The sequence below is a fragment of the Lissotriton vulgaris genome, chromosome 4_1 (genome assembly GCF_964263255.1).
Source record: "Lissotriton vulgaris chromosome 4_1, aLisVul1.2, whole genome shotgun sequence".
Taxonomy (NCBI): domain Eukaryota; kingdom Metazoa; phylum Chordata; class Amphibia; order Caudata; family Salamandridae; genus Lissotriton; species Lissotriton vulgaris.
This window is the reverse complement of record NC_141691.1, coordinates 1,759,615,552-1,759,629,731: the sequence shown is the minus strand read 5'-3', so window position 1 is coordinate 1,759,629,731 and position 14,180 is coordinate 1,759,615,552. Positions and strand designations below refer to the sequence as shown.

The 14,180-nt window shown below is 45.8% G+C and overlaps 1 protein-coding gene across 1 annotated transcript in view; it reads left to right on the top strand.

Annotated features, from left to right (window-relative positions):
• Nucleotides 1-2,289: 2,289 nt before the first annotated feature.
• The window catches only part of NCALD (neurocalcin delta), a 277,236-nt gene continuing 265,345 nt past the window's right edge, over nucleotides 2,290-14,180 (top strand). The window contains exon 1 of the mRNA XM_086966067.1: nucleotides 2,290-2,450. The gene's annotated coding sequence lies outside the window, so the exon portion shown is untranslated. The remainder of the gene's footprint in view (nucleotides 2,451-14,180) is intronic.

Here is a 14,180-nt window from a genome sequence, read left to right as displayed (position 1 = left end):
CACTAATGTGATTTATGCGATCCGCTGTCCCTGCGTCCTACTTTACATCGGCCAGACCACCCAAATGGTGAAACAGCGCATTATCCAACACAAGAGCCGAGTCAACTGTCAAGTGCTGTCAGCCCCCCTTGTTTCACACTTCATTGAAAAAGGCCACCGGGACACTGATATTAGGTGGCAAGTAATTGAACATCTCACACTTCCAACCAGAGGTGGCAATATAAACGCACTCCTAAACCGAGCTGAATGTAAATGGATCTCACTCACAGACTCCGTAAAGAGGGGCCTGAACACCCTTGATGAATGGAGTAGCACGGTCATTACTTGAACCCCCATGCAGTCCCATGAACTTCACTGTGTAACCTTTCCTTTCCCATTCCCTACCATCACTCTGACCCATGTGGACCTACTAATACCTATATAAATCTCCCTAACCACCCAGACTAGAATTCTGTCATGGTCTGGACTTTCAGGCGCCATGAGCGCATACTTTATTAATGTATTCATCGTGATTTGGTTCTTAAAATGTTTTCATCTAACCTTGCATTTCTAGTTAGATTATATATTTATTCTGATGTATATTTGTACTCTGTGATACATATCCAAATGTAATTCTGATTCCAGCAGTGTAAGGTATGCAATACTTCCATAACGTTTCTCTTCCTCCACGGACAGACCCAGCCTATGGGCGTTACCCCCACTGTTGTTTCCCACCCCCTCCCGCCCCTACTCCCCGTAGCCCCGCCCCCTCCCCTCCGGTTACTTCCTGGTTCGATTCACGGACTCCAGTCAACCCGCTACTCTGCGCGGGACGGTACCGCCAAAGATTTAATCGGCAGCCCCCGCCAGACTAATCCAGGTAATTGACTCCCTCTTGACCCACCTACAACGCGCTAATGTACAACCACGCCGCTACGGCCCTTGCACCAACGCGCTAAATCGCTCTTTCCATTCTCCTTTAGGCACCCGACTTAAACAGAGGATTATTAACCCCCCAGCGTGATCGTTTGACTCGCAATTGGTAACATTCAGCTTCCAGCGATTCAGGTAACCTGTCTAAGCCTCCTTGAATCGCCGCCATTATGGACTATTTGGACCTCTCCTAACTGTTTGTTTAAACCCAGACACCGATCTATGCCTTCCCTTCCCTTTTTAGGCGCCCTACAGATACCTGAAATAACACTCGTTAAATGTATACGAGGCTCCGGACCCACTACCTTGTGGAGGACTGACCCCTTGATCCAGTTAGTGCTCCTATTTTCCAGGTTGGTTTAACTTTGACCTTTTCCCCCTTTTTTTCCCCCCGCCCCCCAGGCCCCCCCTCCACCCTAGTCCCACTATCCCTAAGCACCTAGAATTATATACCATCCATCACTGGCCACACCAATAGATCCTTCCCCCCCCTTGACTTCATGTTAATTGTGAAGTACCAGATCACTCGGCTCACAACCACGCTCCTTCCTTAGCCTCCGGTTCATGCCCGATCTCCTAAAATTAATTATTTTCCCATGCAGCACCCTAATTCAACGCCAACCCTGTCCTGAAGAGGATCCCGAATCACAGAGGATCGAAACGCCGTCGACAACAACGATTTCACGGCGCACTACCAATAGGCTTATCACCATGCCAAATTGAACTTGTCTATTTGTATATATTCAATGTGAAAGCCTTTAATTGATTGTTTTTATCACTTTGCGCCGACCACGCTGTCTTTCACTTTCACTTGCGTTGTCACTATCACTGCGTCATCACATTTTCACCAAGTGCCATTTGGGTTGCTTCATGATTGCTTTTCATGTACAGTGCTGCCTTTAACTGTGCTTCCCATGTTTAATGTAACTGGTGATTAATAACCTTCTCACAAAAGGTATTGAGACTCCCTGGTGTTCCTTTCTTGCAATACGTACTGTATGCAAAAATCTGAATTGTCTCTGTTATTGATACCTAGTGGGACATTGTTTCTTGTTATATGTTAGATTTATTTCGGTACGATCGAGTCAGTAGTACCGGCACCGGGATACACCTTACTCTTCGGGAGGATTCCCTGAGCGTCTGGGAGACTCTTACAGCACACAATGTGAGCCTGTGACTGACAGCAGTCAGTCGGTCGGTCGGTCCCAGGGCTGGGGACCGGCGCTGCGTCGTGTCTACGCCGCACTCACAGACACACGGCGTGACGAGCGACCGGTGGCGAATGATTTCCGAGGCCTGTCGGGGTTGCTAAGACAACCAATGCTCTCTTGGCTCCCGCGTAGCACGTGACCCGGACTTTGACGTCAGGCGGGGGCGGGCCCCGAGCAGGCACGGCCCCAGAGGCAGGCAGGAGCGGGCGTCTGATGCTGGAGTCGGATGCGCCAGGTTCTTCCATCCTCCGCCGCCGCTGCTGATCACACGGGGTGCCGGGAGAATGGACTACTAGAGCCGCCCACTGATTGCATACCGACGGCCAGGTGAGAGTGCACCGTGTGGAGCTGCGCACGTCACCCGTGGGTGCAAACCGCGCGCAGTCCCATGCGCGGCTCGGACCAGCCCCAGAGCCGGGGAGTGCGCGCGTGCAAGGGGCTCGCCTTCACGCCGCTGTGCGCTCGCGCCGGTGGAGCACCTCTCGCTCATTGGTCTGCTGTTTATTTGTTTCCTGGAGCCGCCGGTGTGAAGGGGGGATTTGATGGACGTGGAGCCGCGCTCAGTCTAAATCACACTGTGCTTGGGCTAAGGAAGTTTTGGGTGTGTTTGATTGACAGATCCATGGCCACGGGGTGCTGGTTATTTCTATGGTGTCTGCATGTGCATAGTTTTTGTGTGGAGGGGTGCTGCTAGGTGCGTGTGATGGCCACGTTGATTGTGTCAGCTGCCCGTGTTGTTTCTGTGTGGAAGGCATGTTGAGAATAGCCCTGTACTGTAGCGAATGCAGGAGAAAGTGCAAAGATTGTGGAAGGCATGTTGAGAATAGCCCTGTACTGTAGCGAATGCAGGAGAAAGCGCAAAGATTGTGTAGTTGTTTTTACTGTGTTTACGAGGTGATTGATGGCCATCACCGGTTTCAGATCCTGCAGGCAAGTAGATGTGTGTCTGCTACCATACGGTGTACGCGTACCCACGCCATTTCTTCTTCTTCCCTATCGATAACGACACAAGTTCTCCGCTGCTCAGTTCCAAACAAATATTTAGCAACAAGTAGTTCTCTCTTTGGCACATCGGAAGTTCCTTGACATTTCTAATGCTGCCACCAGCCCAGCGCCACGCCCCTTTCTATTCGAGCTATCTCTGCTGTGGGGCACACCACAGCCCCGGGACCCCCTGCCTGTGAACGCGATGCTGTTTTTCGAAGGTTCTCCTCTAAAGTATCAGTTGCAGCTGATTACAGTCACAGATCACCGTCTCGAGTCTTTCATTTATCCTTTTGAACATTGGACGGTTTGTAAACATTGCTTTGTATGACACGCCCCACTTGTATCCATTAAACAACTTCTTTACGTTGTCTTTTATGCGTCCGTGTGCATCCCCTCGGGGTGCGCGCGGCTGTCCCAGCAGCGCCCTCACTGAGGCAGCTCCCACCACGGGCACAGAGGGGATCCCCCTTCAGAATGGGAGGTGCTCAGGCAGGACCCGTTGATGTCGCAAAATAAAGCGAGGTCTGGAGCTCAGGACAAGCGGCAGGAGAGAAGAGCGGAGCCGCCCCCTCCGTGCTCCTCCCTCCCGGCCACGAACGCATGATCCTTGGAGCTTTCACACGCTTGGATTAGTGCGCAGCGCCCTCCTCGCACTCCCTGTCAGAGACGCAAAAAGTTCAAAGATGAATATAGCTGCCACCCGCGATTTCCGGCACAAGGAGTGCATAGTCTGCTTCCTAATTGGCTACTGTTTTCTGCAGAAATGTTGCAAGAGTTGCAGTGCCTAAAACTGGTTAAAAAAGTAGGCCGCCCTGCAGCTGGTCGTGCTATGAGTAACCGGTATACAGAGCCCAGTTCCCAGTATTTTTGCATAATTGTCCCTGCTTCTGAAAGAATAATCTTTAAGCACTGATGTTTTAAGAAGCCACTTTCAGTGTATGTTAACAGGAGCTTATAAAAAATTGTTTTCCACTGTATTGCGCCCCTATAACTGGTGACGCGTTCTGTGTGCACGCGGGACACATGCCGTGGACCCAGATGCAAAGCAATAATAGAGCGCTGCGAGGGGAGGGAAGGGGGAGTGAGGTGGGAGAGCGACGTGTTCAAGAGTGGGCTGGGGGAACAGCAGGGAAGGACCGGAGCTCAGGGCTAGGAATGGGAGGGGAGGGGGCTGCCTGTTCCCTGCATGAGCAGCTTTCAAATCCAAAATTTCTTTATTTCGGCCATTTAGACCATAAAAGATACAATAAAAACATTTAAGACAGATAAAAACATACAATATATAATGAGCAGCTTTCCCTAACGCCTTCGGGTGGGAGCCCTCATGCTCCCACCCAGTTGACTGTTTACTACATGCCAGTGCTTCAGTTTTACTCCTTGGAGAGAATGAATGGGGTGCTTGCATGTAACACCCTCTCCTCCCCTCGCTTCGATGATGCGTCACAGTGCCAGGGAACACACGGAATTATATAGTTAAAAAAAAACAAGCAAACTATGCTTGACTTCATGCAGCGTGATATTTATTCAGAGGAATACCTCGGGGAGCATTGAAGGTGGTGAACAGTATTTCTGCGTTTTTAAAGTGCATATACAACACCAATATGTGCACCTGCGTTGCAGTGCACAGAGGGCTCGCGGCTCACCGTTGTACACGTGCACGTCTTGCTGTGATATCTTCATGTGGCTCTATTAATCCTGTGCGTTGTCTGTTGTTGATGCATGCCAGCCGACTCCCCTGGAGAAGCGTCTCTTTGGCAGAGACAGCCAGCCCTCAACTAAGAGGTTATGATGTCTATTTTTATGAAATAGCATGCAGATGTGTCCATGTCGGTTGGGCATGTTGCTGCAGTGTTCCTGTGTGGCGCGGATCCCGGTCTTAGTAAGTGGCACGAAGCTATTTATGGATGTACTGCAAATCACGTTTGCTGGAGTGAATATCTGGCCGGGGGCTATAATTCGAACATGAATTTCATGTAATATGCCCTTCTCATAGCACCAAGGGAAATGTAAAAGTGTTATTACTGTACGTAGCTCGCCTAGAGCACACACAGCCCACTTTTTTGTGTAATACAGCGCGTAATTCTCTTTTCATGTTCTAAGCTAGTCATGGTGCTGGCCTGGCGTCCTTCAGCCGTTGGAAGCTACCACAACCCTGATATCTCTTCTGTAGGGGGAGCCAGTGGAGTTTCCTGAGGTGAGGTGTGATGTGGGTTTGTCCAGGAAGGCAGAGGATGAGTCTGGCTGCTGTGTTCTGTATGGTCTGAAGTCTCTGTAGAAAGTGTGCGGCAATTCTTACTTGGAGGGCATTTCCGTAGTCCAGTTGACTGATGATGAGGTCTTGTGTCACAGTGCATCTTGTGTGTAGGGGTAGCCACTTAAGATCTTACGCAGCATGTGCAGAGTGAGGAAGCAGGCGGAGGAGACTGTTGATCTGTGATTTCATGGTGAGCTTGTTGTCATTTCATGGTGAGCTTGTTGTCAATGATTCTGAAGTTTCTGGCGTGGTTGAAGGGAGAGGGTGCAGGTCCTAGGTCTGATGGCCACCAGGAGTCATCCCATGTGTTGCTTGCTACTGTTGCTAAAGATCAGTACTACCTTCTTGTCTGTGTTCAGTTGCAGGCAGTTAGTTGTTCTTCATCCAGTCAGCAACACTTGTCATGCATTTGTGGAAGTTGGTTCTGGCGGTGGTGGGGTTGTTGGTGAGTGAGAGGAGGAGTTTGGTGTCATCAGTGTAGCAATGTATGTTTAGAGACGGTGCCAGCTATTTTTCAACTTTTACTGTTTGCGATTTGTTTCCACTACTCTCCTGCTAGCAGATTCCACCAACCACAGTTCTTTGGTACAGCATCACTGTATTTCCCAAAGTCTGCATTGGTGGCAGTAGTATGCAGTAACTGTACTATCACCGATTTGCCTTTGCTACGCTGCTGACACTGAACACCTTAGAGTTGGTGCTTGCCATGCTATTATATTGCAGTCTCATTTATGTGGCACTTCATACCGCAGACGAGGCGGCAAAGTACGGTAGCAATTGAGTACTGTGCTATACCAGGGGTTCTGCTTGTTTGGAAGGATGCTGGATCATTGTCTGGCCTACATGGGAAGTGTTTTGTGTCATGCACGATGACCACAGTGATGCTTTACAGTTGGTAGAAACAGATGTGTTAGACTCACTCCAATACTTACATTTGGCTTCATCATAAAACAATTCTTTTAAAAAGCTCCGATTTCATTTGTCTGCTCAATCTTTTGTTCTGTGTAGGAGAGTTCTTTCCATTGTCTCCCATACTCCTGGAAAAGGCCATTGTCTCAGTGATGGCTGGCGGGTGAAGGGATGGGGATAGGGGTCACATGAATTTAGGAAGGGTCAGAGAATCTTTTGCTCTCAATGGTAGTTCCTGCCAAGTGATGGCAGACAGCTGGCGCGAGAGGGAGCTGAGGGGAAAAACACGCTAAATAAACCATTTGACTCCTTCCGTGCACTGTAGCACCCGCTTCAGGGTACAGGAGCAAGGCGTGGAACCAGCCACAATCTTACCTGCAGGAGTTACCACCTAGATTGTTCCCAGCCTTGAAGAGCATCCCTGTTTATATTAATGAAACCTCACATTAGGCCCCGGGGGACAGTGGCCCTTTTGGACATTTCTGCACATGACACGGCACGCGTTGGCATATATATAATGTCATTAAATAGCTTACTCCCACTAACATGGAGGTATTAAAGACTGAAACATCTGCTTCCAGGAAGTCATTTTCTGATAGAAAGGAGGCTAGCGGAGAAGAAATGAACATTCACCAGGGCTCCCTTGAGATGCGGGATCCCAGCGTCTAAGAGGATAATCAGTACAATGACCTACATATATGGCAATCTGGAGCTTGTTTTTGATGTTCGACCGCGTCACCCTCTGCCTCTTTGGCCATCTCATTCCAATTCTGAACCCTTGTGGAAGCAAAATCAGGCTAAGTTGGGAACATTTCCATAGCATCGACTGGAAACTGCACACCAAAACACCCAATTATTGTGATATGGCTCCTGCGGTATTATGTTCATTAGTCGCAAGCAGCATTTTTTGTGCGCTACTTGCAATGCTTGAAGGCACTCTGTAATACCAACCGAGCTAGAAGTATGGCTGGGTATGACAGAGCGCCTTCAAGCATACAGGCGCAAGACCCTGTTAATTTGCTTTGCCAAAGGGCTGTCTTTATTTGAGCACCGTTTTGTTGACTGAATATAGCTTTCTGATGCCATTCGTGCAATCTTCTGGGCAGTACAAACTGGCCTAAATGCTAGTGGACAAAGGGGAAAATAAATACAGCGCATTGCTGCCTGCAAGTGCAGGAACCATGAACCCCAACTTGCATTATTGTTTCCTGTAGGTCAGGATGTACAAAGTAGGTCCAAGTGTGCTTGAACTATGACATATTTTCAGGATAACCACCAACAATGTTAACAATTCCAATTTAAGTTCACTATATTTGCACTTGCCTGCTGGACGTCCAGAAAATCTGGCAACATTATGTGCTACCAGCCTTGAATCGATCACTTCTGGTTAAGTGTGCATGGACTATAAACATAGCAAGAAGATCTTTACTCACAGGCTGAGAGTGACTTCATGAGCCTGTCGAAGTGTAAGGCTTAATTTGTGACGTCATGCTGGATAGTTTAGAGCTGATTTAGCTATTACCAGGGCGTCTGGAATTATGACTTGGGGGAGGACCACATTATGTTACAAGGTTGACCAAATTATACGGCACGAAAAGGTAAACTATGTGGTGTAATGTGGCACATTTTGTGATAGTATTACTTCATTATTTTGTACTTTTTACACAAGCTAACACTGTCTGTGCAGAGATTTCATCTGTTAAATGTAATAACTTAATACAGCAATAATCAATAGAAACCTAACCAGACAACCTTTGTGAAGGATCTTGCATAGCACTGGAACACACTGCCACTTTTTTTGTACTTTTCATTTGTTTAATCTAGAAACTGCTTAGTTAATCTGCAGATGTTATGCAGCAGATGATGAGTTATGTGGCACATCCACAATAATGTGGAAAATGCTGCAGTTGCAGAATCCCATAATTCGAGTGGCCCTGGCTAATGCACACCGAGAACCTTCAGTTCCTGTTAAAAGAGCAACCTTTAACTTCCGTAAATGTACCACAGGCTGTAACTCGATCATGCAACATATACCAGAAGATGGAGGGGGCACATGCCTGGGAAAATCACATTTCTGCCTCTGGATCAAATGGAGTCCTTTTTCTTCTTTTTCAAATCTTAGCACGCTTAATCTTCTTAAACCTTTGAAAAGAGTTAGTCAATATCTGCAGGCAAAAACCCAGGCCGCCTGATCAGTTAATCATACAGTGGAGCTCTGGAAACACTGACAAGTGTAGCCAATCATTTGACGCGGTGCAGAGGAAAAACAAGATCCTTTGTTTTTTAAGAAAAGGAGGTGTTGCTATGCTAGGGGGTGAAATTGTGAAGGGACAAGTCAAAATTCAAATTACACTCTTTTATTAACAAACAATGATTTAAGTAAAGTCACGGATGTGACCTAGACCCACTCCTTGACAAGGCTGGCCACCTGTAGGCAGTGGAGTCTAACCCAACCGTTAAAGCGCCAGAGGCTGGGATTGTTTACCAGCATGCTTCATTTCACTTTTCACCCCTATGATTAACAGCTATTTGTCTTGTCTGGACGCCATGTTTGTTTGCTCACTTACACAAGTTTAGAACTGAGTCTCACCCGTCCTTTCTTTTTACTTCTTTCAAACTGTTTCCATTAAAATGTGAAAATATTTCTCTTCATTTGGGGGAAAACGCAAACTTTATTTTTTGGTCTGAATAGTTTCAAGTTTTATTGTCCAACCAACGCACGCTTTTGTGAATGATGTTCTAGGGTATAGATGAAATGCAGAAAAGGGCAGCTGAGTTTCTGTCTGCTTCGGTTGTTTTGTGATTAATGCATTACGGTTACTTGGCAAGTGATGATCTTTTCCCGACCATATAAAGAGCATCTTGATCGATTGCTGTTGATTGCTTAAGTAGATGCACTGAATAATTAAATACTCGAGCAGTTCCAAACTAAGGTCGTTCAATGATAATTTTTGTGTATGGTGAGCGGTGCCGCAGCAGTGACTGCATGCAATGATAGCCGAAGCCCTTTATTTACAAGAATAAATATTAATATGAATGGTTGTTGCAGGTTGGCATTTAATGCACATGCTGTGTATTGTGAGCTACTGTTAATATAGAAGTTACTTATCTCTTTTGTTTTGAGGTAAAATAAATGCGATTCAAGCAATATTTATGTGGCGGGGCGTAAAAATATTTTTAAATTTAGTTCTCGCGCCCTGTGAAAAGTATGAAAGTGAGTGAGCTGTTAGTATCTGAAGGACCTCAAACATAGAGGTTGGCAGCTGGGTCCTAGTAATTGAAAAACATTGAAGAAGCCTTCAACGCAAACAATAATTACTCCAAAATACACAAGTTAATTGCACACTAGAAGCAATACCTCCAAGGAGATGAACACATAATTGGGTGCAGAGGCCACAGAATAACAACCACGCCCAGCCTAGTAGAGTAATGCAAACTAGACCCTGCACACCCATATTACAGTTACAAACACAATTTCTACTTTTAACTTTCAAAGCGGATTGTGGGGGAGGGTGAACTAGAAATGTTGGTTTTGTGAGCAGCTGCATCATGGGAGTGGAAGGTCTTTCTTTACAGTGTTGTCCATCAGGTGTTAGGTTAGAGAAGTGGATTGTTGAGTTGGTAGACCATAACCAAGAAGAAAGATGGTGGGTGATTTGTAAGTTAGATAGTCCTCTGTGTTCGGAAGGATACATGGCTTAATGGGGCCTGTATTACAGAGGATGGCAGAGAGAACCAAGCTCTACTCAGGGCATCAGTCTCAGAGGGACTGGGCATGAAAGTTTATGCCAAGAGGTGGCCAAGTTCCAGTGGAAACCAGTGGTTGCTGCTCGTTGACACCATTGAGATGTTTACTGCAAGGCTGCTTCCCTATAGCCCAACACCAAGAGAAGCATCATTGGATGTCTAACTCAAAACTGATCAGTGGGCTTTCTTTTTTTTTTTTTTCATGTTTCCATCAGAAGGGTGGAAATACTCTCCTTTGTTGCTTGCTTGTATGAAGTTGCGAAGGAGCATTGTATTGAAACGTGGCGGGAAACTCTTGGTCTGGTGGTTTAACCATCAACCTTGAAATGAAAGAAGCATGTTATCAGAGTAGCCGGTGTAAAGAGACAGATGGACTGAAACTACTTTCAATGTGCGTTAAGTTGTTATGGGACTATTATTTAAATTTTCTGTTTGAGGTCACATTTTTTGTTAATGCCTTGTGATCGATTGAAATGTTGTCATTAATTGCAGTTGCAACATACCCTTTAGTTGTAGTAGCCGGCTAGACCATATTTGTGATTCTAACTCCGACTCATCAGTCATTTGGCTTACAAATGAAAAGTAACCATGATATTGCTCGCTCCAGCCAGGTCTTGTACCTTTATTGAGCAACATAGTAATTAAATTCTCAGTTTCACCAAAAGTGTCCTGGACAGGGCTCTTCCTCAGAAGCAGTTTAGCTACATGATGGCTGGCCACTCTGCAATTTCATACCAGATCGATACTAGTCTTTTGCTTTTGAAGGAATATGGTGCCTTTAATTCTGGGTGCCAACTTTTGATTAAAACTGGGGGAGCAAATTCATCTGATATGCGTGTTTACTGTCATCCTTCCCACACCCATCCATATTGCTCCTAACATATCTTAATTCTTTGTATCCTGTTTTTTCATATCTGGAAATGTTTACTCTCACGTTAGTATGCTCACTTCAGTTCGATGTTTTCCGAGGACCACTTCATGTGTATACCCATTTTTTCCACCAGATGAAAATGAGGCCGTGTACTAATACCTCTTTATTACATGACTAGCAGCCCGCCCCGGCGTTGCCCGGGGACAGAAGGGGGCTGGGGGCTGCATTTTGAGCATTTGCTTAGTCCTGGCCGGGCCCCCCGCCCGCCCCGACATTGCGTATAGCGCTGCCCGCCCGCCCGCCTGCCTCCCGCCCGCCTCCCGCCTCCCGCCTCTGCCTTACCTCAGCCGCGCTCCGGACTTAGCCCCCACACCCGGGCCCCCGCCCGCACCGACATTGCCCGGACCGGCTCCCGCCTCCCGCCTCGCCTTACCTGAGGCGCCGCGCCACTCCTCGCCGCACGTCACTCCACGTCACCGCTCCTCCCCGCCTGTCATCATCACGCAGGTGTAGGTCGCGGTTAGTGCTACGTCGCGGCCGGCGCTTGTTTTAGGGGACTACTTTGTTTTTAAACTTTAATTTTTTAATTTACGTTTTTTTTTATTTTATGCAGCCTATGTCCATCTACACACCCTGAGGATTACAACAATGTATTGGGTGTGTGGATTGGCGCTGTGGTTCCTGAGTTTACCTTGCCAAAAGGTGTCTGTTCTCTCTTTATATTAGTAGTATAGAAGATGCGGGACTCCCAAGATACGTAGCTTGCCGTGTATCATTGCTGCCTCTATTTTGTTACCAGTATTCAAAGACCTGTTTTATCAAGTCATACTTGAAGGCCATTTTTGGACAGAAATCATAGCTGTAGAATGTTAGGTCCTTCAGACAAGTGCCATTAACCACTTTCCACTGTGCACCCCAGAGCGAATAATATGCTTTCGGCATTGTCGGTTGAATGGTGCAGCGTCTTTGACCTGCTATATCATATGATTAGATGGAAACGCATAAACACATAGACCTCCACTTCACATGCTTTGAAAAAATTATCATGCAATTCTGCCGTTTGACCAATAAATAAACACACAATAACAAGCATTGGCAATGCCTCTAGGTCTTGTTTTGAATTAATGCTGTATGGTAATGTGAAGCATTACAAGTAGATAGCATGGGGATGAATATGTATTTATGTATTAAAGCAGCAACTTTAGAATTATGGTGGTGTAAATTAAAAAGCCAAGTAACCGCTGAACTGTCAAACCAGATCTATATTTTCATGAAGTTTGACTGCCCTCCTCCCATCTGTGCTGCTGTCGAAGAAAATCACCATAAATTGTTTCGTTTTCGAAGTCACTTTAATGGCATTCCAATACATGGGTGTGGCCCTGAAAGTTCAAGCAGCTGAATAAATAAACAAATATTTACAGCTATGTGGAGGAAAAACACTTTATTTTGGAAGTACACAATGTCTGCCTAATCAAAGCATAGTCCCGGCTCCCAACGTGTGGGTGAAGCAAAGCCCCTCCCTCTCCTGGTGACGCTCTGCCAGGTCAGATCATAACGAAGATGACATTCTCATAATAGAAGAGTTAAAATACATGCATTACAATTGAAAATTAGTGTGAAAAATGTCAGCTTTGCTAGCTAGATGTTATTGCGCCCTAGTTCAGTTTTTTCTAGGATACCAAAGACAGAACCTGCCCGTTTAACATTGCCTTGAGGAGTAGGTGGAAAATTAAACATTAATGCTCTTGAGTGTATATAAAATGTTACTTAACTTTACCACTTGCTTTCTGCAAGCACAGGGTGGTGAGTTAATTGCGGACACCTTTTTGTGATCTTTGTCTTAAAGCCAATTTATCCTTGCATCCTTCTAAGTTGTATTCAAATGAATGCCATTAAATACGGTTAATAACATGTCTTATTTTTCATATCATGGTTTTTTAACACCTGTACATGTTTGTTCTCTCTTTATTTAGTATGTCCCCAAAAGTCTGTTCTATGCTCTCTGAGGACCTCCTTCTTGTGTATACACATTTCTACCACCAGATGAAGCTGAGGCCATGTGATAACTCTTTATCAAATGATATGAGACCCCGCCACCAGAGCCGTACCACTCCATGTCTCATTCCTGCCTCTGTTATTTACAGCGCATATAGATGGAAAAACTGACATTATTATTATAATATGTTTGCCCTTGAGCTCCTCATAGGTTCTCTCTGCTGACACACCGAAAGGTTTTCTGTTGGCTGCTCTCCAGTTATTTTCGAGCTCTGCCACCCTTAATTGCATTGGGATGGTACAGTTCATAGTCCAGTCTTGCGTTCCTGAGAGTGCACTTTGAAAAAGTTTTAAATCTGTGTGAAGAGATTGCCCCCCTCCCCTTCTTTTTCTTGCCACCTGACTGTTTCTCTGTCAATTTGAAGAGAGAGGGAGTACACTGCATTTGCTCTAGGGCAGTGGTTCTTAATCTGTGGTCCATGGACCAGCAGGGGTCCGCAAAGCCTATTCAGGGGTCTGGTCCACTGCTGCTTAGAAAATGCAATAACATTAACAGATTAATAAAGTGTATTTAAAAAAGAAGCAACATGTAAAATTGGAAATGAGAACATTTGTAAGTTATCCTGATGCTCTTCTAAGAATTACTCTGGGTGACTCGGATGCTGAACTGTAGGCAACAAATTATGAATCCTGTGGTACACCCTGAGACATTGTGCATGAGGATGGTCCTGCTGATCGTATCTGGCTGTGGTTAGAGAGGAAGGACTGGAGTGGTTCCCTGCTCAGTAATCCATTCAAGTGTTCAGTCACTTATAGGGTCCTCTGTGGCTGGAAGATTGAAGACAATCACGACTCATTTTCAATCTTCGTTTAAGGTGGAAATGAATCTCTCTGAAGGCATTGTGGGTGTAAATGCCTCTATTCTCCATGTACTTGGAGTTGTTTTGTTACCCACCTTTCCATTATTTCAATGAGATCTAGTAATTTGGCCAGTGAATTATTGTATTTATCAATTTGCTGAGAATGATTCTACTGAGTTGGGAGTCCTTCCTCGTGGATGTGCTGTCCTTTGCAAGAGCAGGAAGCTGTGGTTTCTTGCACAATTTGCAACGCTTATGAGGCAAGTTTGAACTTTAGTCTTGATTGCAAGCTTCTGAACTTTGTTTTTTCTCTGAACGTTTGAATGTGATTTTAATAGAACGGTTAAGAGAGAGACTGATTAGAGAGTAGTGAAGTAAGCTTGAGCTGTTGGTCATGGACATTTGGGACATTTTAGACAAGAATTCCATATGCT